A 25,701-nucleotide genomic window follows, 5' to 3' on the forward strand; every position below is an offset into this window, starting at 1 on the left:
AGCAGTACAGAGAGCCTAAAAAATATCCGCCCTGGCCACACGTGACTTCGTGCTCGTCACATGAGCACCATATGCCACCACTGCCTACGAGCCCTAGATACCTCCTGTTCACGTGAACACCACTGTGATTGGCTGTATACTCCCTGTTCACGTGAACACCCCTGTGATTGGCTGTTATGCCCTATATAAGGCAAGGGAACTTCCCCGCAAGGGGAGGAGAAAGATCGACCAGTGAATAAAGAAGAGCTTGTGCATCGACCTGTGTGTGTGTTGCATCATCTCTGCAGGCAGGGAGAGCGCGACAGTATTTCTCCAGTGTAAAATTACTTTTTTTGCCTTTGCAGTGAACGAGTATTTTGTGGGGTGATTCTTTGAGACTATGTAAAAATCCTGCTTCTCATAATGCTTTCTTGCTTGCAACAATTATTACCACAGTATTTGTCAAGTAGTGGTTTTCTATTTCCATCATTCCTTTGGCATTTATTAATTGGTATTCTACTCTAAGGAAAAGCTCTCTCTTCTCCCATTCTTTCATTCATTCCATTTATTTATTCAGTTATTTATTTCTATTAGTGTGGGTTCATGGATATTTGTTTTATTTTATTGGTTAGAATCTATTGCTATTATTATTTTGTTGCTCAGATTGTCTCAGATTTGGCTGTGAAGAGCCTCTTAGTGATCTCTTCATGAGTCAGTTTGAATCTGTTTTTTTTTTTAATATTGTATTTTTTAAAAGATTTTATTTATTTATTTGACAGATATCACAAGTAGGCAGAGAGGCAAGCAGAGGGAGGGGGAAGCAGGCTCCCCACTGAGCAGAGAGCCGGATGTGGGGCTCGATCCCAGGACCCCGAGATCATGACCTGAGCCGAAGGCAGAGGCTTTAACCCACTGAGCCACCCAAGTGCCCCTTTAATATTGTATTTTTAAGTAATCTCTGCACCCAATGTGAGGCTTGAACTTACAACCCTGAGATCAAGAGTCACATGATCTACTACTGAGCCACCCAGGCATCCCGGAATATTAGAATTTTATTTCTGCTGTATGTTGCAGATATTTTCTCCTGATCTGTCAGTTGTCTTTTTTATTTCATTTCTGTTATTTTTGCATATTTATAAAAATGTAGTCAAATTTATTATTTTATTGCCTTTGGATTTTGAGTCATAGTTAGATAACCTTTCTCTATAGTGCAGTTACAAGGCATTCATTCATGTTTTCTTCCAGTCATTGTATAGCTTTGTATTTTCCATTTAGATTCTTTTTTTTTTTTTTAAAGATTTTATTTATTTATTTGACAGAGAGAGACCACAAGTAGGCAGAGAGGCAGGCAGAGAGAGAGAGAGAGGAGGAAGCAGGCTCCCTGCTGAGCAGAGAGCCCGATGCGGGACTCGATCCCAGGACCCTGAGATCATGACCTGAGCCGAAGGCAGCGGCACAACCCACTGAGCCACCCAGGCGCCCTCCATTTAGATTCTTAATCCATTTGGAGTTTATTTTTATGCATGTTGTGGACTATGGACCTAATTTTATCTTTTACTAAGTGGCTACCCATTTGTCACAGTACCATTTATTTAAAAGATCCATCTTTGTCCCAGTAAGGCAAGATGCCACCTTTATCATATTCCAAATTTCCTTATCCACTTGAATCTGTTTCTGGTTTTTTTTTTTCTTTTAATTGTATTCTCCTAGTCTGTTTGTTCATGTGCCGGTACTGTACTGTTTTTGTTTTGTTTTGTTTTAAGGTTTATTTACTTATTTTAGAGACAGAGAGACAGAGAGGCAGAGAGAGCGGGGGAAAGAGATCACGAATGGGAGGGGCAGAAGGAGAGGGAGAGAGAGAATCTGGGTGAGGCGCTCCAGGCTCCAGTGATCTTAAGTGGTGATTTTGAGATCACCACCTGAGCCTAAATCAAGTTAGACACGTAACAAACTGTGCCACCCAGGTACCTCTGTCTTGTCTTAATTATAAAGGCTTTTCCGTTTTAAGGTCTGATAGGACAAATCCCCCTTCTGTATATTGTGTGTGTGTGTATTTTTAAAGATTTGTTTATTGGGGAGCCTGGGTGGTTCAGTCATTTGGGTATTTGACTCTTGATTTCTACTCCAGTCATGATCTCAGGGTCCTGGGATCCAACTCTGCACTGGGCTCCCTGCTCAGCGGAGAGCCTGCTGCTCCCTCTCCTTCTCTCTGCTGCTCTGCCCACTTGTGCTCTCTCTGTCAAATAAATAAATAAGATCTTTAAAAAAATAGTGCTTTTCCCCTTAGCTACATTGTATCACGTAGAGCACCCATAGCAGGTCACTGTCAAATTCACTTGTAACCTGTAACTTCCAACACTGACAATTAAAAGAGGGATGGATATCAATCAAAGAAAAAAATAGATAAATTAGACTTCATCAAAATTTAAAACTTTTGTGCATCAAAGGACACTACCAACAGTGAAAAAACACATAATAGGAGAAAATATACGCAGATTACATATTTGATAAGAGTCTGATGTCTATAATATATAAATAACTCTTATATTTTAACAGAAAAACCCAAACAACTAACTCTATTTGAAAATGGGCAAAGGACTTGAATAGATATTTCTCCAGAGAAAATATACAAATGACCGATATGCGCGTGAAGAGATGTCCAACATCATGAGTCACAAGGGAAATGCAAATCAAAACCACAGTGAGATACCACTGCACACCTATTGGGATGGTGATAATAATAATTTTTTGAAACTAGACAATATTAGGGGATACTGGGGGACTCAGTTGGTTAAACATCTGCCTTTTGCTCAGGTCCTGGGATTAAGCCCCAGGATGGGCTCCCTGTTCAGCAGGGAGTCTGCTTCTCCTTCTCCCTCTGCCTGCTGTGCCCCCTGCTTGTGCTCTCTCTCTTGCTATGTCTCTCCTCTCTGAAAATAAATAAATAAAATCTTAAAAAAAGAACCCAGAGAATAATAATTGTTGACAAGAGTGTAGAAAATAGGATATTGAAACTCTCATACATTGCCAATGGGAATGTAAAATAATGCAGCTAACGTGGAAAACAGTTTGGCAGTTCAAAAAGTTAAAGTTTCTATATGACTCAGCAATTACACTTCTAGGTGTATACACAAGACAACTGAAAACATGTTTGCATAAAAACTTGTACACGTACATTTATAGCAGCACTGTTCCTAATATTTAACAACCCAAATAGCTAATAAGTAGATAAAATGTGGTATATACCTCCAATAGAATATTACTTATCCACATACACGCACAAAAGAAGTACTGGGTGCCTCAGTTGGTTAAGGATCCAACTCTTTCTTTCTTTTTTTTAAAAGATTTTACTTATTTATTTGATAGAGATCACAAGTAGGCAGAGAGGTAGGTGGGGGGGGGGGAGGGAAGCAGGCTCCCTACTGAGTAGAGCCTGATGCAGAGCTTGGTCCCAGGACCCTGGGATCATGACCTGAGCTGAAGGCAGAGGCTTAACCCACTGAGCCACCCAGGTGCCCCAGGGGTCCAACGCTTATACTCAGCTCAGGTCTTGATCTCAGGATTACAAGCTCAAGCCCGGTGTTGCGCTCCACACTGGGTGTGGAGCCTACATAAAAAGAAAAGAAAAGAAAAGAAAAGAAATACCAGTAAATGCGACAATGTGGACTAAACTTGAAAACGTGGTGAATGAAAGAACCCAGACACAAAAGGCCACATATTGTATGATTTTATTCATGTAAAATGTGACATTTAGGCAAATCAATGGAGACAGAAAGGAGGTTATTGATTATCCAGGAGGGGAGGAGGGGAGGGATAGGGACTAACTGCTAATAGGTGCAGGATTTCTTTTGAGGGGTGAAGGGAATGGTCTGAAATCAGATAGCAGTCATGGTTGTTGCATAACACAATGAATATTCCCAAACCCACTGAAATGTACACCTTAAAATCGTGAATTTTATGTTCTATAAAGTGTATCTCAAATTTTAGAATGCTATAAGTAAAAAGGGAAAAATCAGCAAAGAGGAAAAAAGCATCTAAATAATCTACCTGGAATATAAAACCTTTATGTTGTCTCTTAATTGCTTTAAATGATTCCAAAAGATTCCAGACAAAATTGCCCCAATGAAGCAACAGTAAATCCGTGGTGATGATGATGTTTTTTCCTTTCTAATTTATTGTGGCAGTAAAAAAGAGTCAGATGTTATGATCAAGAAATAGAAGGACCCTATAGAAAAGTTATGATGCTGTATGATGCATTAAATTATATTTAATTGATTATACAAACTGATAATGCAGTTATATAAAATGTAAGTTTGTAATTTTGATTTTTAATTTATATTGTTTAAGTATAAGTGATATGTGATGTTAGTTTCGGGTAAAGTATAAGAAGTTTCACGTATGCAATAGGTAAGAGTATCACTTACAATTGAATATAATAGTGTGGTCTTGTCTAAGAATATAACACACTAGGGTGCCTGGGTGGCTCAGTGGGTTAAGCCTCTGCCTTCAGCTCAGGTCATGATCCCAGGGTCCTGGGATCGAGCCCTGCATCGTGCTCTCTGCTCAGTGGGGAGCCTGCTTCTTTCTCTCTCTCTCTGCCTGCCTCTCTGCCTGCTTGTGATCTCTCTCTGTCAAATAAATAAATAAAATCTTTAAAAAAAAAAAGAAGTCCAATTTAAGAAGTCTGATTGATTGATTGATTTTTGGTGAGAGCACTGAAGTTCTCTCAGCAAATTTCAATTATACTATACAGTGTTATCAATGATAGTTATCATGTTGTATATTAGATCCTCAGATCTTACTCATAACTGGAAATTTGTAACTTTTACTAGCCTCTCCCTATTTTCCCCACCCCTCAGCCCTACCAACCATCATTCTACCCTGTTTCCTCAGAGTTCGACTTTTTTTTTTTTTTAAGTTTCCTAAAATGTGATACTGTGTAGTATATGTCTTTCTTTGCCTGGCTTATTTCATTTAGCATGATACTCTCGAATTTCATCCATGCTGTCACAAATGGCAAGATTTCCATTTTTTGGAAGGCCAAATAATATTCTATTATGTAAATATGTCACATTTTCTTTATCTGTTCATCTGTCAATGGAGACTTAGGTTGTTTCCCTACCTGAACTCCTGTGAATGGTTCTACAATGAACATGGAATATATTCCTGAAAGTGTAGTTGCTAGATCATATAGTAGTTCTAATTTTAACTTTTTGAGAAACCACCCTACTGTTTTCTATAGTGGCTCCACCAGTTTATATTCCCACCAACAGTGTACAACAAGGGTTTCTTTCTTTTTTTTTTTTTTTTAAAGATTTTATTTATTCATTTGACAGAGAGAGATCACAAGTAGGCAGAGAGGCAGGCAGAGAGAGAGAGGAGGAAGCAGGCTCCCCGCTGAGCAGAGAGCCCGATGCGGGACTCGAACCCAGGACCCTGAGATCATGACCTGAGCCGAAGGCAGCGGCTTAACCCACTGAGCCACCCAGGCGCCCACAACAAGGGTTTCTATTTTTCCACATCCTTGCCAACATTTGTTATCTCTTATCTTTTCAATAATAGACATCCTAACATATATGAGGTAACATCTCATTGTGGTTTTGATTTGCATAAATTATGCATCCTTGATGATTAGTAATGTTGAGCATCTTTTCATTACCTGTTGGCCATTCGTATTTCTTCTTTGCAAAGATGTCTTTTCAGGTTCTTTGCCCATTTTTATTTATTATTTTAATTAATTAATTAATTGATTAATCTCATTCCTGCTGGGCTTTATATTAATATATAGTATATTATTTGTTTCAGGGGTACAGTTCTGTGATTCATCAGTCTTACACAATTCACAACACTCACCATAGCACATACCCTTCCCAATGTCCATCAGCCACCTACCTCTCCCTCCCTCCCCCCTCCCCTCCAGCAGCCCTCAGTTTGTTTCCCAAGATTAAGAGTCTCTTAATGTTTGTCTCCCTCCCTGGTCCCATTTTGTTTCATTTTTCCCCTCCCTTCCCCCATAACTTCCCACCCTGCCTCTCAAACTCCTCATATCAGTGAAATCATACAATAATTGTCTTTCTCTGACTGACTTATCTTGCTTAGCATAATTCCCTCTAGTTCTATCCACGTCATTGCAAATGGCAAGATTTTTTTTTTTAATTTATTTATTCACAAGTAGGCAGAGAGGCAGGCAGAGAGAGAGGAGGAAGCAGGTTCCCTGCTGAGCAGGGAGCCCGATGAGGGGCTCGATCCCAGGACTCTGGGATCATGACCTGAGCCGAAGGCAGAGGCTTTAACCCACTGAGCCACCCAGGCGCCCCGGCAAGATTTTTTTTTGATGGCTGTATAGTATTCTATTACACACACACACACACACACACACACACACACACACACTACTTCTTTATCCATTCATCTGTTGATGGACATCTAAGCTCTTTCCATAGTTTGGCTGTTGTGAATATTGCTGCTATAAACATTTGGGTGCACATGCCCCTTTGGATCATTGTTCATTTTTAATTTGGTAAATTTGTTTGTTTTTTTTTTTTGCATGAAATCCTATATGTATATAGGAGATATTAACCTCTTACTAGATACAACATGGTTTGCAATTTTCCTCCAATTCCATAGGGTGCCTTTTCATTTTGCTGATGGTTTTCTTTGCTCTGAAGAACTTTGCTATGCTTTTGTTAAATCAACATTTGTTAAGGAGAGCCCTGGGGTGCCAATGGTTCAATAAAAGACCACAGGAGAAATTGAGATACAGAAGCTTATTACTCACAATCCTGGAGAGAATACATTGAATGATGCCTCACAGGGCCACATGGGGAGGACAAGGCAGGGTACAGGCAGAGTGACAGGACCTGGGGCTCATGCCCTTATTATAGTCTGAGGGTAGAGTGCTTCCTGGGCTGAGGCTGGATGGTCAATTCAAACAAAAAAGACTGTAGTTTTTGTAAACTGTGGGGGAGGGAGGTCTTCTCTAAGGTGTGTACAAGGAGAAGGCTCTGGGAGGTTGGGGGAACTGTTTATTCCAAAGACTAGTGGAAGAGTGACATCAGGAATTGACATTTGCTTGTGTTCTTCAGGGTTGTTTGTTATCCAGGAGACCCACCTGCACAATGGGTAGCATCAATTTAAAGTTCCCAGAGGGCAGTTGGCCAAACAGAATGGGTGCCAAGACAGAAATGCCGTGGAGTAGCTTAGCTGAAATCTCAGTAATCCATCCTGTGATGCCTTAACATCAGGAATAACAATCATGTGTGTGGCAGATACATTCAAAGAATAGATATTGTTTTCTGAAGCCATCATAAAGCACATTTAACAAAGGTAAGGATGATGAAACCTATGATTAATACATTTGTTACTGTTTGAAATCCTGTTCTTAGTTATTCTCCCAGGTGGATGGTGAAAGCCATGAGAACAAACCAGGGAACTTAAGGAGTGTGGGAATTTGTTGAAATATTATGGATACATGACAAGTGATATTAAATCTTGACACATCTTCTGGAGGTTGGCCTGTACCGGTCCTGACTTGTTAAAGTTCATGCAGCAAGAAGTTCCCTGTAAAGAACAGATTCCACACCATTCAGCCCATAGGAAATCTAATGACAGTTGATCATCCATTACTTTGTACTAGTGAGCGTTACTGATGCATCAGACTCAGACTATGAGGTAGTGTCTGTGTGCAGTTGTTTGGGTAGCTGACAATTACCGAGTGATTTTTATTACTTGATCTTGTTTGGCCAAGCTGTTCCTATGTCTGTCATCTAGTCCCAACAGGATAGGGATAAGAATGGATTTTTTTTCTTTTTAAAGATTTTATTTGTTTGACAGAGAGAGGCATAGTGAGAGAGGGAACATAAGCAGGGGGAATGGGAGAGGAAGAAGCAGGCTTCCCACCGAGCAGGGAGCCTGATGTGGGGCCTGATCCCAGGACCCAGAGATCATGACCTGAGCAGAAGGCAGACGCTTAATGACTGAGCCACCCAGATGCCCCAAGAATGGTTTTCTTGGTACAACCAGCAGGGCATCTATAATGGAGAGGTGCCAGAAAAATAAAGGGTAGCTGGACTATTGGAGGTAATAATGTTGCAGTAATAAAGGTCATCTCTGTGGACTGCTTGTGGCCTGGGAAGGGCCAAGTGGACTTGCTCCTGATCCCTTGAAGTAGATACACAGTAGAATTTGAATTTGAATGGGATATTATTTATTATTAAGTGGCTCTGAGGATACAGGGTGAGATCTACCCTTTTGTGTTTCAGTATAGTTGGGAACCTTTAGAAAGTACCACTGTGGGGAGTTATTTAGATACTTACCCACAGGGTGCCCTGTTTGGAGTCCAGATTAGGGGTTTGGTTTAGCCAAAATGAGGTTCGTGGTGTTTGGGAGGGTGGGGTTTAGGATAAGGAAGTGATCACTAGGAAGAATTGCGGGATAGCTAGTGAAATAGGATTGTAGGTCTGACCCTGAACGGTAACAGATTCAATATCATTTTTTAAAAAAGATTTTATTTATTTATTTTACAGAGAGAGATCACAAGTAAACAGAGAGGCAGGCAGAGAGAGAGAGGGAAGCAGGCTCCCTGCTGAGCAGAGAGCCCGATGCGGGACTCGATCCCAGGACCTTGAGATCATGACCTGAGCCGAAGGCAGCGGCTTAACCCACTGAGCCACCCAGGCACCCTCAATATCATTTTTAAAAAAGATTTTATATACTTATTTTGTTTTAAAGGGAGAGTGTGTGCACATGTGTGCACATGAGTGGGGGTGGGGGAGTAGGCCAAGGGGAAGGAAGAGGGAAAGAATCCCCAGCAAACTCTGTGCTGAGCTTGGAGCCCAGTGCAGGGCTTGATCTCATAACCCTGAGATGATGATCTGAACCGAAACCAGGAGTCAGATACTCAAGCAACTAAGCCCCCCAGGCACCCCCAGAACCAATATCATTTTACTTGCAAGGCCTGGGTTGTTATGTTGGAACTTAGTATACAATCATGTCAGATCTGGCTCACTGGGTTGTGGTCTGGGGCAGGGCTGTGGCATACATTGGGGAAGGGCTTATGGAGAAGATGTGCAGAGGAGTGTAGGTAGCAATTTCAGGCATTGAGAAGGTGCTGGTGGTTGTGGCGGAAATAATGTAATCTAGTACACTGAGCAGTGAACACAGCAGCAGGAGGTCCCAAACCATAGGATCTAAGCAAATCAAGTTAAAGATGTTGCAACCAAGTGCCTTATTTTGGCTAGTGCTGTTTAGACAGTCTGGCCTGCCATAAGGATGAAGCGATGGCTGGTGCAGCCAGGGACACTTACTGTTTTGCAAGCATTTTGATAGATCCAAAATTCAAGAGATAAGTATTTAGCTATTCTTGAAAAAATAGAACTCTGTGGGATTCTCAGGGTTGATTAGCCAAGGTATTTTTGCAACTTGGTCTTGAAGCTAATAGTCATCACAGTCACTTCTCTCCTGGTATGGAGGCAATCTGGGATGGGAAAGTCCCCATGTCCAGCAAGGCTGGAACGCTTTATCTTCCTCATCTGTCTCTTGGTTTGTGGCATTGCCATCTGAGCTACAGTTGTCTCCAAGAGTGAGCTCTCACTTGGTCCTGGGCCATATTGTCTGAGGTGTTGTTGTGCTTGGGGGTGGCGGAGGCCAACCCTGGGGAAGGATGGCCTTCCTAGGTGGAGGTCCATGAATGATGGGAATGGCTGGCTGGTATTAAATCCCAAGGGTATATATATTTTTATTATTTATTTATTTATTTATTTATTTTTATTTATTTATTTTTAAATTAAGGATTTAATTTAAAAATAAATAAATAACCAACCAACTGAGCCACCCAGGCGTCCCAAGCGTATATATATTTATAAAAAGGACTTTTATTTTGGGGCGCCTGGCTGGCTCAGTCAGAAGAGCATGTGACTCTTGATCTTGGGGCTATAAGTTCAAACCTAAGTTGGGTGTAGAGATTAGTTAGAAATAAAAATTTTAGGGATACCTAAAATTCACTCAGTAGAACATGCAGCCCTTGATCTCTGGATCCTGAATTCAAGTCCCATGTTGGGTATAGAAATCGTTTAAATAAATAAGCTTAAAAATGTTTTTAAAAAGTTCTGAGTGTATATACTGGAGGCCTGACTCAGGACAGAACTACAAGTACTGGTTCTTCTGTTCAGTGAGTGGATCTCAGTGAACTCCATTAGATCATTAAGGGGGCACCTTGCAAGGAGCATGCAATGTCCATGACCCAGATTTTTGGAGAATCCATCCACAATTTAGATATATTGGGTATATTGATACATTAATTGTAGGGACATTTTGTGGATAGCAGCTTTATAATCTAGAGATTAGCCCATTACAATTATAAGAAATTCATCAGGGCACAAACCTGTGATTTGTGATGAGTCTGATTTGGCTACATTGGGAAGGCCGTTCTGTCTGGGAGATAATTTGAGACATAGTGTAAGGAAAGAGTAACTCATTTAAGTATCATTTTCACTGGCACCATTTAATGTGGATGGAGGTGAGCTTTGGATCAGGGTCCATATTCCATGACATGCTGAGTAAAGCCGTTCTAACAGGATCCACCAGCATCTGGCATGCAACTGTACACTTGACTGATTTTGTTCCAGCACGTCTGAAACAAGATTAGGGCGCAGGGGTCTACTAGTAACACTATTATCTAGGCTGTGCACAAGAACAGTCATAGCCACGACAAAGAATACTGCCTTTGACTAGTGTGGGGTTTCCTTCTGTTGAGCAATCTGGATACTGACCAAAGGATGAGTGTACTTGCTCTGGAACAAGAGGTCATTTACGTCTTCCTCTAAGGTAGGGTAGGGGCCTTGTCTCAGTTTACTGAGAGCAGCTATAGATCCCAGGATTTCTGTTTGGCATTTCTTTCCAACATGATGGGCATCCACTAGGCAGGCCTCTTCTCCTTTCTTTGAGATCTACACAGATCTGCTAGTGGGTTCTGGAGCTGTAATTTCAATCTTCTGCAAAATTTTTTTTTTTTAAGATTTTATTTATTTATTTGGCAGAGAAAGATCACAAGTAGGCAGAGGGGCAGGCAGAGAGAGAGAGAGAGAGGGAAAGAGAGAGGGAAGCAGGCTCCCCGCTGAGCAGAGAGCCCGATGCGGGACTTGATCCCAGGACCCTGAGATCATGACCTGAGCCGAAGGCAGCGGCTTAACCCACTGAGCCACCCAGGTGCCCCTTCTGCAAAATTTTTGATATATTTACTTTAGTTAGGCAACCTTTATAACCCAAATAGTAAGGCAAAGCTGGTGGCCTTAATTACACTGGCGGGACTGGGCCATTGTCTGGGCCAATGACATTTGTTTGCTTATTTGCCTGTTTGTTTGTTTATAGAGTAGGCTCTATGCCAAACATGGGGCTTGAACTCATGATCTTGGGATTGAGAGTTGCACACTCTACTGATTGAGCCAACCAGATTGGGCCAATAATATTTATATAATTGTGATTGCTAAGCAATTTGGTAGAGGTTTGTCTCCTCAGGCTCTATATTATAAGAGGGTCATATTGCACAATCTGCCCTTGATCAGGTTGCCAGCATGTGCAAGATGGTGAGATGGTGGAAAAGTCAACATGGTAAAGAGAGCATTGTTCTGGTGAGCAGATGAGTGGTGTCCTCTCTGATATGGAGGTTGCCTGGAAATGCTATCTGGGGAGTTCTTGGAGGAGACTGATAGTTGATATGGGAAATTTGGAGATACAAGATCTGGGAATTAAGCAGTATTATAGCCTGGGATAAAATTTCTCTCCATTTGGGGACCACTTATTGTTTAAAAGCTTAAGAAACAAGTAGGTCACTATGCCTGTCTTTTGTAAGTCTAGCCTCTTGGGGCTGGTAAGCTAGGTTGAAATTCCATATGATTTCATGTTCTAAAGCCTGTGACAAAACAACTTGGGAGAAAAAATGGGCTCCTTGATCTAAATCTATGATATCTGGTGAACCAAAGGAGATGATCATATACCTGGTTAAGAAGGAGATGACATGCTGGGAAGTAGTCAGTGGAGTCTAGTAAAGTTATCAGTAATGGTGGTTATGTACTTACCAGCTTTAGCAGAGGGTGACAGTGGCCAGAAAAAAAATCAATTTGCCGTTGTGAATAGGGTCTGTTACCCCAGGAGATACATGTCTTCCAGAAACTTCCAGAATTTTCTTTGGGAGCAGAGAGGGACACTCACTGATTGGGTCTATTGTCATTGTGAGGGGGATGATATGACAATAGGCCCAGTCAGTGAGTAGTATAACTCCCCTATGGTTTGTTGGAACATGGGCCCACTCTGCTAGTGGGTATGGCATCTCTGGAGGAATAGTTGTGTCCAGAACTGATAATTTGGGAGGTGGCTCATGCAGGGCCTTGGAACATGTGTAATTTGGGTAAGAAGTCTACAGTGTTATTATAATGTGTTCCTGGTGTTTGTTGGCATGTGTGCAGAGACCATCACTGGCATATGAGAGTTGGCTCTGTATTTCCAAGTAGAGATAATCCAGATAGGCTTTCCCTGAATCATGAAATTATCCCTTTTGTTATTGTCCAGACCAGCCTGTGGGCCTATTGGCTACCATCCAGGGGTCAGTAAAAATGCGTGCTCCTGACAGTCTCATTTTAATGGCCTGTTTTAGAGTTAGGCATGCTGTCACCAGTCTTCCGGTTGGGCTGAACTAGGAGAGCTCCCCTGCACTAGGGATATGCAGCTAGCAAGATGATATGCATCAGTCTCTCAGCAGGTGGCATTGTGGACAATGGTGTTGCTGCCCATCCCCTTTCCATGTTAGGCAGTTGCTCCCAAAGTGCTCCCCAAACTATTCGAGGGGTCGGCAGTAAAGGTGCCTCTAGCAGCACCTCGATGTCAGTGGACAAAGGGCTAAGCATGGGAGGAGCCACATCGTCCTGTAATTTGGAAAAACCCTTGATAGCAGGTTTAGCACTTTCCTAAAGTTACGAATTCCCATTTAACAGCGAGGCGTCGGTGGTCAGGCTAAGTCTCTTGCGCTGAAACCCTAAACCAAGGCAAGATGGGAACTTGGTGTGTGAATCTGGGAGCCTGTTAATATCTTTTTCTCTAAAAGGATCCAGTAGGTTACCAAAACTTGGTGCTTAAGTGCCATGTACCTGACTGCTATTTGGGACAGAACCCCATGGGCAGCCAGGTAGAGCCACACTTAGTCCAGAGACCCTGTGAGGTGTAATGAAGCATCACCAGTGATTCAGTTCAGAAGTGTGAGCCTCCAGGGACTAAGGCAGAGCCTGCCGTATGTCTTGTTGGCCCAGCCATGATGCAGTTTGTTGAGATACTCCCCAGTAGAGAACGCTGATTTAGGGGCAGCTGGGTGGCTCAGTTGGTTAAGTGTCTGCCTTCGCCTCAGATCGAGATCTTGGAGTCCTGGGATTGAGCCCTGTGTTGTGTTCTGTGCTCAGCGGAGAGTCTGCTGGTCCCTCTCTCTTCCCCCTGCTCCTCGCTCTTGTTCTCTCCCATCCCTCACCCTACCCCTGCATGTGCTTGTGTGTGTGGGCTCTCTCTCTCAAATACATAAAATCTTTAACCAAAAAAAAGAAAGAGAAAGAAAAAAAAGAAAGAAGCTGATTGGCACGTAATGGTGTTAGAGGCCTGTGTAATATGGATGAGTGTAGAACATGTTGTCCAAAGGTGAAAAGACCTCCTATGTGCTGTGCCTGCCATAGTGTCATGGGAGGCTTCGTTGTGAGAATTTGATTTTTTTTTTAAGACTTATTAATTTATTTGACAGAGAGTGAGTGAGCACAAATGGGGGAGCAGCAGAGGGAAAGGGAGAAGAGGGTCCTCAGGGAGCCTGATGCGATACAGGACTCCATCCTAGGACCCAGGGATCATGACCTGAGCCAAAGGCAGACGCTTAACCAACTAAGCCACCCGCGTGCCCCAAGGAGTTGATGTTTTATAGCAAGAGGAATTTTGCAGTCTCAGCTGAGCACCATGTCAAGAAACTTAATAGAAGTGGCCAGTCCTTGGGTCTTATGTGGGGCAATCCTCTCTGTCCATCCTCTCTGCTGTTAAGTGTTGTGGTACGAGGTGTAAGTCTTCCTGGATGATGTCCTCAGAGGACCTCCACAATAGAATGTCATCTATATGATGTTAAAGGCAGCAGCGTGTTAGTTTGAGTGAAATTCGAAATTGTCTGCTTAGGGTGTATGTGATGGAGAGGCTGTTTAGATAATCCCTAGGGAGCTCATTAAAATTATACTGGGTGCCCTCAAAACTGAAAGCAAATCTAGGTGTGGGTCTTCAGTTATTGAGATCAGGTAAAACATGTTGGCTAAATCTTGGACAGCAAAGTAGGGGCTCTGAGTCCTTTGGATGTCATCTGTCATGTTTAAAATATTGGGAATGAGAGCTACAGTGGCTAGAACCTGTGCTTTTAATACTAAATTGTTAATAGTAAAATTTTTTTAAGGAGATAGAAGCTTACTGAATATGCTGCAAGGGAGTAGTGTGCAGAACAGCAAAAGAGAGGCTGTCTGGCACGAGTCAATTTTTTTTTTTTAAGATTTTATTTATTTATTTGACAGACACAAGTAGGCAGAGAGGCAGGCAGAGAGGAGGAAGCAGGCTCTCCGCCCAGCAGAGAGCCCGATGCGGGGCTCGATCCCAGGACTCTGGAATCATGACCTGAGCCGAAGGCAGGGGCTTTAGCCCACTGAGCCACCCAGGCGCCCCTGGCACAAATCAATTTATAATAGTTGGTTGTTAATCTTCATTCATTGATGGCCGGATTTAAAACTGGCCAGATCGAGTTATTAAAGGGGGGAGATGGTGAGCCTAATGACCCTGGTGTAAGCATAACTTTAATGTTGAGCCAAAAGCCCTCTGTATCTTGCTTCAGCCAGTATTGTGGTGTATTTACTATTTTCACTGGAAGAAGCATTTAAATAGGTTCCCATCTGGCAGCTCCCATAAGAAAGCCCAGAAATTTAGGTTTACCCCACCAGATTTGTAGATGAGTGGGGAAATCCATATCTACATTAGGAGAAGAGAGCTAGGGAGCCATCATCATTGGTAATTGTCTTAGAAATATGGTGCTAACAGACACATGTAGCTTAGTTTGTACTCTTTACAGTTTTACCTGCTATGCCTTATAGGCTGTATGAGTTTCCCTTGGGGAATTTAGAAGGGTTACCTGGAATTACTGTAACTTGGACTCCTGTGTCTAATAGAGCCAAGAGTATTTATGTCAGACCATTAGAACTTGTGCCATGAGACTTGTGATATCCCATAAGGTCAGGGAATGCAGTGTGACAGCAGCAAGGTATACAGTGACAGAAGGACATGGTCCCAGTCATACTTGCCTTTGCAGGAAGCCATGACTTCCTGAGTAAAGGTGCCCCTACCATCCTGATTAGGACTCTGAGTTCTGGTGCCCATCCACAAATACAGGGGTCAGAGAAACAGAGGCTCCTTCTTCTAAAGGCAGTGCCTGGTACCTTGGGAGCCCACACTAGGTGAGAGTTACCAATAATGAATGGACTTATGAAAATCTCAGCCAATTGTCCTAATAGTCAGTAACTGGGCCTGTGCTTAGGATCAGGAAACACCTTGTCTAATACCCACTGGGGGAATTTATCCTCTGTGGGGCAATTAATAGCCACAAACAACATCGGAGGCACCTCAAACTACCTTTAATGAGCAATGCTCTGAGGTTCTGGTTGTTTCTTTTGGAGTTTGCACTTTGGGATGGGAAGCCTCAGTAGCATTCTGAATAGGCAATATGCTGCAGTGAAGTGGAGAGTGGCAGAAAATGTGTGGTCCAAGATGATCTTGTACATTCTCTAGGACCTGTGAGTAATCAACTTCTGTATCTCAATTTTCTTATGATCTTTTGTTGAACTGTGGCTCACCAGAGATTTTCTTAGCAAATATTGATTTAACAAAGTCATAACAATTGGTATCACAAACAGGATGGTAGAGCTATGCTTGCAATTGATCACAGGTGATGTATTTTAGCTGCAGTGGTTGACTGATTGGCTCTCTCAGGTGAGCAGTTCTATCTGGGAAGTGTTAATTCTTTGCTGATGTTCCTTTCCACGACCAATGTACATTGTTGCCTTATTGTTTTTTGTGTTTGAATGATCTATCCTTTGTTGAAAGTGCAGTATTGAAAGTCCCTGCTATTATTGTGTTGATGTCTATTTCTCTCTTCAGGTCTGTTGATGTTTGCTTTATTTATATGTTCTGATGTTGGGTACATAAACATTTTTAAAAAAAGATTTTATTTATTTGACAGACAGAAATCACAAGTAGGCAGAGAAGGAGGCAGAGGTGGTGGGGGGAGAAACAGGCTCCCTGCTGAGCAGAGAGCCCAATTCGAGACTCGATCCCAGGACCCTGGAATCATGACCTGAGCTGAAGGCAGAGGCTTTAACCCACTGAGCCACCCAGGCACCCCATAAACATTTTTTTTTTTTTAAAGATTTTATTTATTTATTTGACAGAGAGAGATCACAAGTAGGCAGAGAGGCAGGCAGAGAGAGAGAGAGGAGGAAGCAGGCTCCCTGCTGAGCAGAGAGCCCGATGTGGGACTCGATCCCAGGACCCTGAGATCATGACCTGAGCCGAAGGCAGCGGCTTAACCCACTGAGCCACCCAGGCGCCCCCCCATAAACATTTTTTAAAAAAAGATTTTATTTATTCATTTGAGAGAGTGACAGAGAGAGCACAAGCAGGGGGAGAGGCAGAGGGAGAGGCAGACTCCCTGCTGAGTTGGAAGTCAAATCTGGGGCTTGATCCCAGGTCCTGGAGATCATGACTCCAGCTGAAGGCAGATGCTCAACCATCTGAGCCACCCAGGTGCCCCAAACATTTTAACATTCCAACATATCCTTTTGAAGGATTCACCCCTATGTTATACAATGATCTTTGGTTCTTGTTGCAGATTTTGGCTTACAGTCCATTTTGTCTAATGTCGCTGTAACTACTGCTGCTTTCTTTTACTTTCCATTTGCATGGAATATTTTTCCATTGCTTTTCTTTCAGTCTATGTGTGTCCTTTAAGCTGAAGTGAGTATCTTGTAGGTAGCATATAGCTGAATTTTATTTTTTTGTCCATTCAGCCACTCCATGTCTTTTGATTGAAGAATTTATTCCATTTACATTTAAAGTAATTACTGGTAGTATGCACTTACAAACTGAACTACTGCCATTTTGTTAATTATTTTCCAGCTGTTTTATAGTTACTTTGTTCCTTTCTTCCTCTGTGATTGGTGATTTTTCCATTACATTTTTCAGTGCAGTTATTATATTATTCAGCTCTGTGATTTCCATTTGACACTTTTCTTTAAAAAAAAAGCTTTTAAAATTTTATTCATTTGAGAGAGAGAACACGAGGAAGGGAGCAGAGGGGGATGGAGAGGGACAAGAGACTCCACTGTGAGTGTGGAGTCCAACACAGGGTTGAGCTCATAACACTGAGACCATAACCCTAGCCAAAACCAGGAGTTGTACACTTAATAGACTGAGCCACTCAGGCACCCCTGTTTGGTACTTTTTTATATGTTCTACCTCTTTGTTGAAATTCTCAGTTTGTTTATGCATTGTTCTGACCTATGACTTATTTTTTTTAAAAGATTTACTTATTTATTTTAGAGAGAGAGAGTGTGAGGGTGGGGCAGAGGGAGAGAGAGAGAATCTCAAGTTGAGTCCACACTCAGTGCAGAGCCCAACATGGGGCTTGAGATCATGACCTGAGCTGAAATCAAGAGTTGGACGCTTAATTGACTGATCCACCCAGGCACCCCACTACGACTGTTATTTTGAACTCTTTATTGGGTAGATCACTTATCTCCATTTCAGTTCAATTTATATCCAGGATTTTTTTTTTTCCTTTGGAATATATTTCACTCTTTCTTCATTTTCCTTGACTCTCTGTGTTTTGTTTTTTTTTTAAGATTTTTATTTATTTATTTGACAGACAGAGATCACAAGTAGGCAGAGAGGCAGGCAGAGAGAGAGAGAGAGAGAGAGAGAGAGAGAAGCAGGCTTCCTGCGGAGCAGGGAGCCCGATGCGGAGCTCGATCCCAGGACCCTGAGATCATGACCCGAGCCGAAGGCAGCAGCCCAAACCACTGAGCCACCCAGGCGCCCCTCTGTGTTGGTTTTTATGCATTGCATAAGACAGACACATCTCCCACCAGAGAGACTGGTCTTGTGCAAGAGATAAACCTTGCCAGTCAGCCTGGCCTGAGCTCCTCGTTGCCTCTCAAAATTTTGTGGTTGCCCAAACTACCATTTTTGTTCTTAGTGGCTCCTAGTAACTGAAGGTGTGCCAAGACCTGATAGTATCCCAAAGGGAAGGATGACAGTTAGCAACTAGATGCAGGCTTATTAGAAGCTTTAATCTCAGGTGGTAGTATGAAAGTTTGGAATTAAAACCCTTTTGGAGAGAAACTGGGAGATGAGCCTTTTTATCTGTTCCCTCTGTACTGAGCCCAGATGTAGGGCTCAAGGGGTGGGGGCAGGTGGACTTCTTCAGAGCCTATTTTAAAAACTACTTCTTTGCTGTAAATGCAAACCCCATTGACTATCAGATGTGTGATCCAAATCCTCTAATCTTCAGAGAGAAGCTGGCTCTCCTCAATGAGGACCGATCTTGATGAAATGGAGTTGGGGATTCCCTCCTGATTGCATGACACCATGCCTGGGAGGAAGTTTATGGTGAGAGTGTATCTAAGTCTTTCCTACTCATTTTTAAAAAAAGATTGTCTTTATTTGACAGAGAGATCACAAGTAGGCAGAACAGCAGGCAGAGAGAGAGGGGGGAAGCAGACTCCCCCAGAGCCTGATGTGGGGCTCAATCCCAGGACCCGGAGATCATGACCCAAGCCGAAGGCAGAGGCTTAACCCACTGAGCCACCCAGATGCCCCATTTCCTACTCATGCTATATATGGACTGGGCCAGTCAGGTGTCCTGGAGTTCAGTAGATCTTAATATGCTGACCTCCTTGGGTTTTCAAACCTCATCAAGGAATTCATGTTGCATGTCCTTTACAACCAGAGGAGGACGAGCTTGAGGGGAAGAATAGATAAAGATGGCCAGTCCTAACTGTGGGGGACCCTGCCTGGTTTGGGGATTCAGATGAGATCCAGCAGCATTCGGGGTGGTAGGACAGTAGACTGTTTTGGCGAGTCAATGCCACCAGGTGGCAGTATGAGCATGCTGGAAAGCCAAGGTCAGGGCTTCGGGCTACATGGGTACCTGAATGCAGGTAGGTGACTCAAAGGTATACACTTCCATCGTTTTTTTTTTTTTTTTCCCTCCCTTGGCCAACTCATCTTATATTAACGTTAATCTTTTGCAGCTTTATATAAGTTCTTGCTTTATATGGCCCCTTACATTCGACAACCCTAAATATAAAATACTGGAGCAGAAGAAACCAGATTCAAAAAAATATTTTTAAGTTTTAATTAATTTATTCATTTTTTTTTTTTTTAGATTTTATTTATTTATTTGACAGAGAGAAATCACAAGTAGATGGAGAGGCAGGCAGAGAGAGAGAGAGGGAAGCAGGCTCTCTGCTCAGCGGAGAGCCCGATGCGGGACTCGATCCCAGGACTCTGAGATCATGACCTGAGCCGAAGGCAGTGGCTTAACCCACTGAGCCACCCAGGTGCCCCAATTTATTCATTTTTTTAAGTAATCTCTGAACCCAACATGGAGCTTGAACTCATGACCCCAAGATCAAGAGTTCAGCTTGTCTGACTGAACCAGCCAGGTGCCCCCTCTAAAATTTTTTTTATTGAGATAAAATTCACATACCCTAAAAATTAAAATTAAATTAAAATTAAAAATAAAAAAATTTAAACTATTTAAAACTGCATGGTTGAGTAAGTTTTAGTGTATTTACAATGTTCTACAATCATTATTATTGTTATTTCCAGGATATTTGTATTACTCCAAAAGGAAACCCTGTACCAGTTATGTAGTCACTCCCTATACTCCCTTCCCTCCATCCTCTAACAACCATTAATCTACTTTTTGTCTCTCTGCACTTGCCTATGCCGTGCACTTCATATAAATGGAATTATACAATATGCAACATTTTTTTTTTAATTAAGTGGGCTCCATGGTCAACATGGGGCTTGAGCTCACAACCTGAGATCAAGGGTTGCATGCTCTGCTGACTGATCCTGAACCCCGGGATCATGACCTGAGCTAAAGGCAGACACCTAACAACTGAGCCACCCAGGTGCCCCGGCAGCACATTTTTTTTTTTTTTTAAGATTTTTATTTATTTATTTGACAGACAGAGATCACAAGTAGGCAGAGAGGCAGGCAGAGAGAGAGAGGAGGAAGCAGGCTCCCTGCTGAGCAGAGAGCCGGAATGAGGGGCTCCATCTCAGGACTCTGGGATCATGACCTGAGCCGAAGGCAGAGGCTTTAACCCACTGAGCCACCCAGGCACTCCAGCACATGTTTTTAATGGCAAGATTTTTCTATGGTGCCGAAATAAAGCCATGTTCCATCTAAAATATCTGAGTTTATACAGGATGGGAAAAACGTACAGTTTTGAAATAATTAGTAACTCTAACTTGCCTTAATATTTTATAACAGAGTTTTAGGGACTACCCAAATGGGGTTTCCCTGACTTCTCGGACAGGAACACACCTTAATTCTTTTCATTGCAATGAGATAGAGACTAAAGGATAGAAGCAACAAAGACTGACGAATGTGGTTCATGTCCCCTTAATTCCTTAGCAAATAAAAAGCAAAGTAGGGGCCCCTGGATGGCTCAGTTGATTAAGCATCTAAGGTCATGATCTCAGGGTCCTGGGATCAAATCCTGTGTTGGGCTCCCTTCTCAGTGGGGAGTCTGCTTCTCTCTCTCCCTCTGCCCCTCTCCTAGCTCATGCTCCCTATCTCTATCTCTGTTTCAAATAAATAAAATAATTTCTTAAAGAAAATGATCTCATTTAAATCATTTGAGAGAGAGAGATGCACATGGGAGAGAGAATGAGCAGAGGGAAAGGCAGAGGGAAAGGAGGCTCCCCACCGAGCCAGGAGCCCGACATGGGGCTCGATTCCAGGACCCCGTGATCATGACCTGAGCTGAAGGCAGATGTTTAACCATCTGAGCCACCGAGGCACCCCTCAGATAAATAAAATCTTTTAAAAAAGAAAAAAGAAAAGCAGTATCCAGACATGACCCATCATGTATTCAAGCTCCTGTTAAAGGCAGGATTCTTTCTGTAGTCTTCACAGTGTTGAGCCCAGACTGTTGACAACTGGTCCCTGATAGGTTTTGTCCATGGCTCACAGCACTGACACTTATGGGGAGAGCTGAGCGTTTATCAGCAACAGTTGAGGGAAGCAGGGAGAGGGGTTTGGCCTCCTTTCATAATCTTCCCAATGGTAGAAATTGTGAGTTAACAGCAATGCTTAATCCCATCTTTTTTCATCTTATTTGGGATACATAGAAAATAGATTCTCTTCAAGTGGTTTTAAAAGATTTTATTTATTTATTTATTTGTCAGAAAGCACACAAGCAGACAGAGAGGCAGGCAGAGGCAGAGAGAGAGGCAGACTCCCTGCTGAGCAAGGAGCCTGATACGGGACTCGATCCCAGGACCCTGGGATCAACTTGAAGTGTTTTTATAGCTAACTATATCAAAAAGAAAAGCAAATTATATTTCTGACCTCAGGGGACATAAGCCCGGTACTTAAAGATGCTTCAAATTCTATCCTAAATGGAATATCACCTTCTCTGTTAGTGAAGGGCACAGATCTTTCTTTAAACTAGCTGTTAGTTCTTCTGTTGACCATGAAAAAGAAAATCATTACTAGTAGGTGGAAGGGGTGTCAGGCCCAAGAAGGTTTTTCTGTGCAGCTTCTGGAGTGTTGAGTTAACATCTTCACTAGTTAAAACACAGAATCTAAGACGTGTGTGCTTTAAAAATTGGAATTAATAGAAGTAAAAATGACTTTAATGTAGGGAGAAAGTGACTCCACCTAAGTCATAAATTGTTATAATAGGGAAATCCAACCGTATCTTGAAAACTACAAAAAAATTCTGATTATATAAAGTGCAAACAAAAGGCAAGCATGGGGGACACCTGGGTGACTCAGTCAGTTAAGCATCTGCCTTTGGCTCAGGTTATGATCCCAGGGTCCTAGGATCAAGTGCTATATTGGGCTCTTTGCTCAATGGGGACCCTGCTTCTCCCTTTGCTCTCTGCTCCCCCTGCTTGTGCTTTCTCTCTCTCTCTCTGGCAAATAAATAAATAAATAAAAATCATTAAAAAAAACCCAGAACAAAACAAAACGAGACAAGCATAAATCCATGGAAGAGATTTTCATTCATTTAATATCATTTATTACGTATGTATTTTCTGTGTACTGTGATAGATGTATTATGATCAAGAGGATTGGGTTGCCCTTAAATATTCAATTCTGATTACATAATTTTAAATGACCACAATGAAGAAGGAAAGAAGGGGTTGTCTGAAGAAGGCAGTATGCTATTATGAGATATTTTCTGATTAGCTCAGATTCTAATACAAAATTTGTAAATGGTGGAAGTAAGGAAATATAACCAAGTATGAATAGGGAGAATGTCATAAATCGGTAAAAACACTAAGGCCCCAAATGAGTTGAGAATTGCAGATCTGCTGAGGACAAATAAAAAGTTTATAAATCATATTTAGAGCAAAAAGATAACATGAGAATTAGGTCTGATGCTTGAGGCTAGCTCTGTAATGTGAACAAGTAGCAGAGTAAACAGAATTCTTTTGAGTCTCTCTTTTATGTCAAGGAGAATTTTTTTTTTTTAAAGATTTTATTTATTTATTTGACAGAGAGAAATCACCAGTAGACAGAGAGGCAGGCAGAGAGAGAGAGAGGGAAGCAGGCTCCCTGCCGAGCAGAGAGCTTGATGCGGGACTTGATCCCAGGAACCTGAGATCACGACCTGAGCCGAAGGCAGCGGCTCAACCCACTGAGCCACCCAGGCGCCCCTCCAGGAGAATGTTTTTATACTTAAAAAGGTAAAAAGTGGCCTGGAAGGAACTGGAGCCTAAGATGGTTGAGAAATGAAGTATAGAGGTCCAAATAATTTCAGTCAACTAGACTGCATGACCCGTGTCCTGCAAACTCAGTCCAGAATGAATAGTTGAACATTTGTGATTTTGAAAATCAAGGAGAATGACACCAAGATCAGATATCAGCAAATACAGTGGCAACTTTCTAAAAGAAGAAGATGGATTGCTTTCCTGTCTTGCAAGATGGCAGGCGAAAACGCCGAGAAGCCCGATACTAAGGAGAAGTAACCTGGAGCCAAGAAGGCTGATGCTGGTGGCAAGGTCAAGAAGGTTAACCTTGAGGGACGCCTGGGTGGCTCAGTTGGTTAAGCAGCTGCCTTCGGCTCAGGTCATGATCCCAGCGTCCTGGGATCGAGTCCCACAGCGGGCTCCTTGCTCCACAGGGACCCTGCTTCTCCCTCTGACTCTGCCTGCCACTCTGCCTGTGCTCGCTCTTGCTCTCTCTCTCTCTCTGACAAATAAATAAATAAAATCTTAAAAAAAAAAAAGGAAGGGTAACCTCGAGGCTAAAATGCCAAAGCAGGCGAAGCTCCATTGCAGCCGAAACCCTGTCCTTGTCAGAGGAATTGGTGGATGTTCCTGATTGGCTATGTAGTCCAGGAAGGCCATGTACAAGAGGAAGTATTCAGCAGCTAAATCCAGGATTGACAAGAAAAAGAAGGTTCTTGGGGTGCCTGGGTGGCTCAGTGGGTTAAAGCCTCTGCCTTCAGCTCGGGTCATGGTCCCAGAGTCCTGGGATTGAGCCCCGCGTTGGGCTCTCTGCTCAGCGGGGAGCCTGCTTCCTTCTCTCTCTCTGGCTGCCTCTCTGCCTACTTGTGATCTCTATCAAATAAATAAATAAAGAGGTGACTGGGTGGCTCAGTCATTAAGTGTCTGTCTTTGGCTCAGGTCATGATCTCAGATTCCTGGGATCAAGCCCCGCATCGGGCTCCCTGCTCAGTGGGGAGCCTGCTTCTCCCTCTCCCACTGATGCTCTGCCTGCTTGTACTCTCTAGCTTTCTCTGTCAAATAAATAAATAAAATCGTCAAAAAAATTAAATAAATAAATAAATAAAATCTTAAAAAAAAAGAAAAAGAAGGTTCTTGCTACTGTCACAAAACCTATTATTGGTGACAAGAATGGTAGTACCCGAGTGGTTAAACTCTGCAAAGTATCTAAGTATTATCCTACTGAAGTTGTGTCTCAAAAGCTACTGAGCCATGGCAGAAACTTTCCAGTGAGCATTTGAGAAAACTGAATTAGCATCACTCCTAGCACCATTTTGATCATTCTTACTGAGCGCTACAGACGCTACAGCGCTACAGAAGCAACTGAGCACTGTCTTGCTAGCTGTGAAGAGACCTCTGGCCTTCAGTCAGGTTCCTCTGCATAGAACAACAGAAATTTGTCATTGCTACCTCCACCAAAATTGCTATCAGTAGTGTGAAAATCCCCAAACACCTCACTGATGCTTACTCAGGATGAAGAAGCTGTATAACCCTAGACACCAGGAAGGGGAGATCTTCAACATGGAGAAAGAGAAATGTGAGATTACAGGGTAGTGCGAGGTTGATCAGAAAGATGTGAACTCACAAATTCTGCCAAAAATCAAAGCTGTTCTCAGCTTCAGGGCTACCTCCTCTCTGTGCTTTTTCCCACAAATGGAGTTTACCCTCATAAACTGATGTTCCAAATTTCTTAGAAAGAGGGGTACCTGGATGGCTCAGTATATTAAGTGTCTGACTTTGGCTCAGGTCATGAGCTTGGGGTCCTGGGACGGAGCTCCCTTTCAGGCTCTGTACACAGGGGGGAGTCTGCTTCTCCCTCTCCCTCTCTCTAAAATAAATAAATAAAATTAAAAATAAATAAATAAAATTAAAAATAAATAAATAAAATATCTTACAAAGAACCTAATTAAATAACTGATCCGGGGCACCTGGGTGGCTCAGTGGGTTAAGCTGCTGTTTTCGGCTCAGGTCATGATCTCAGGGTCCTGGGATCAAGTCCCACATCGGGCTCTCTGCTCAGCAGGGAACCTGCTTCCTCCTCTCTCTTTCTGCCTACCTCTGCCTACTTGTGATCTCTCTCTGTCAAATAAATAAATTAAAAAAAAATCTTAATAAATAAATAAAATTAAAAAAAATAAATAACTGATCCATTAAAAGAAAAGAAGAAGGGACGCCTGGGTGGCTCAGTTGGTTAAGCGGCTGCCTTCGGCTCAGGTCATAATCCCAGCATCCTGGGATCGAGTCCCACATGGGGCTCCTTGCTTGGCAGGGAGCCTGCTTCTCTCTCTGCCTCTGCCTGCCACTCTGTATGCCTGTGCTTGCTCTTGCTTCTCTCTCTATGACAAATAAATAAATAAAATCTTTAAAAAAAAAATAAAAAATAAAAGAAAAGAAAAAGAAGAAGGTGGAGTGCTCAAACCCAATTTTGCTCCTGAGCAAGATTCAGGAGGGGATTATTTGAAGTATCATTTAGGGCCTTTCACCAAGTATACACATTATTAGAAGTGAGAGTTTGCTAGGGACATATATTTTCAGATTCACCTTTCTTTATTTTGATAGGATTAATGAATTTGTGAAAAAGTGAAAAATGATAGTAAATCCAGGCTTCTACAAGGTTTTAGAATAGTTTTCTTTTCTTTCTTT

At 42.4% G+C, this 25,701-nt stretch overlaps 1 pseudogene; it reads left to right on the top strand.

Annotated features, from left to right (window-relative positions):
• Window positions 1-22,973: 22,973 nt before the first annotated feature.
• LOC101682239 lies at window positions 22,974-24,857 on the top strand (annotated as a pseudogene).
• Window positions 24,858-25,701: the final 844 nt, after the last annotated feature.

The sequence above is a fragment of the Mustela putorius genome, unplaced genomic scaffold (assembly GCF_011764305.1).
Source record: "Mustela putorius furo isolate JIRA1106 unplaced genomic scaffold, ASM1176430v1.1 tig00003845_pilon_pilon_pilon, whole genome shotgun sequence".
NCBI classification, from domain to species: Eukaryota; Metazoa; Chordata; class Mammalia; order Carnivora; family Mustelidae; genus Mustela; species Mustela putorius.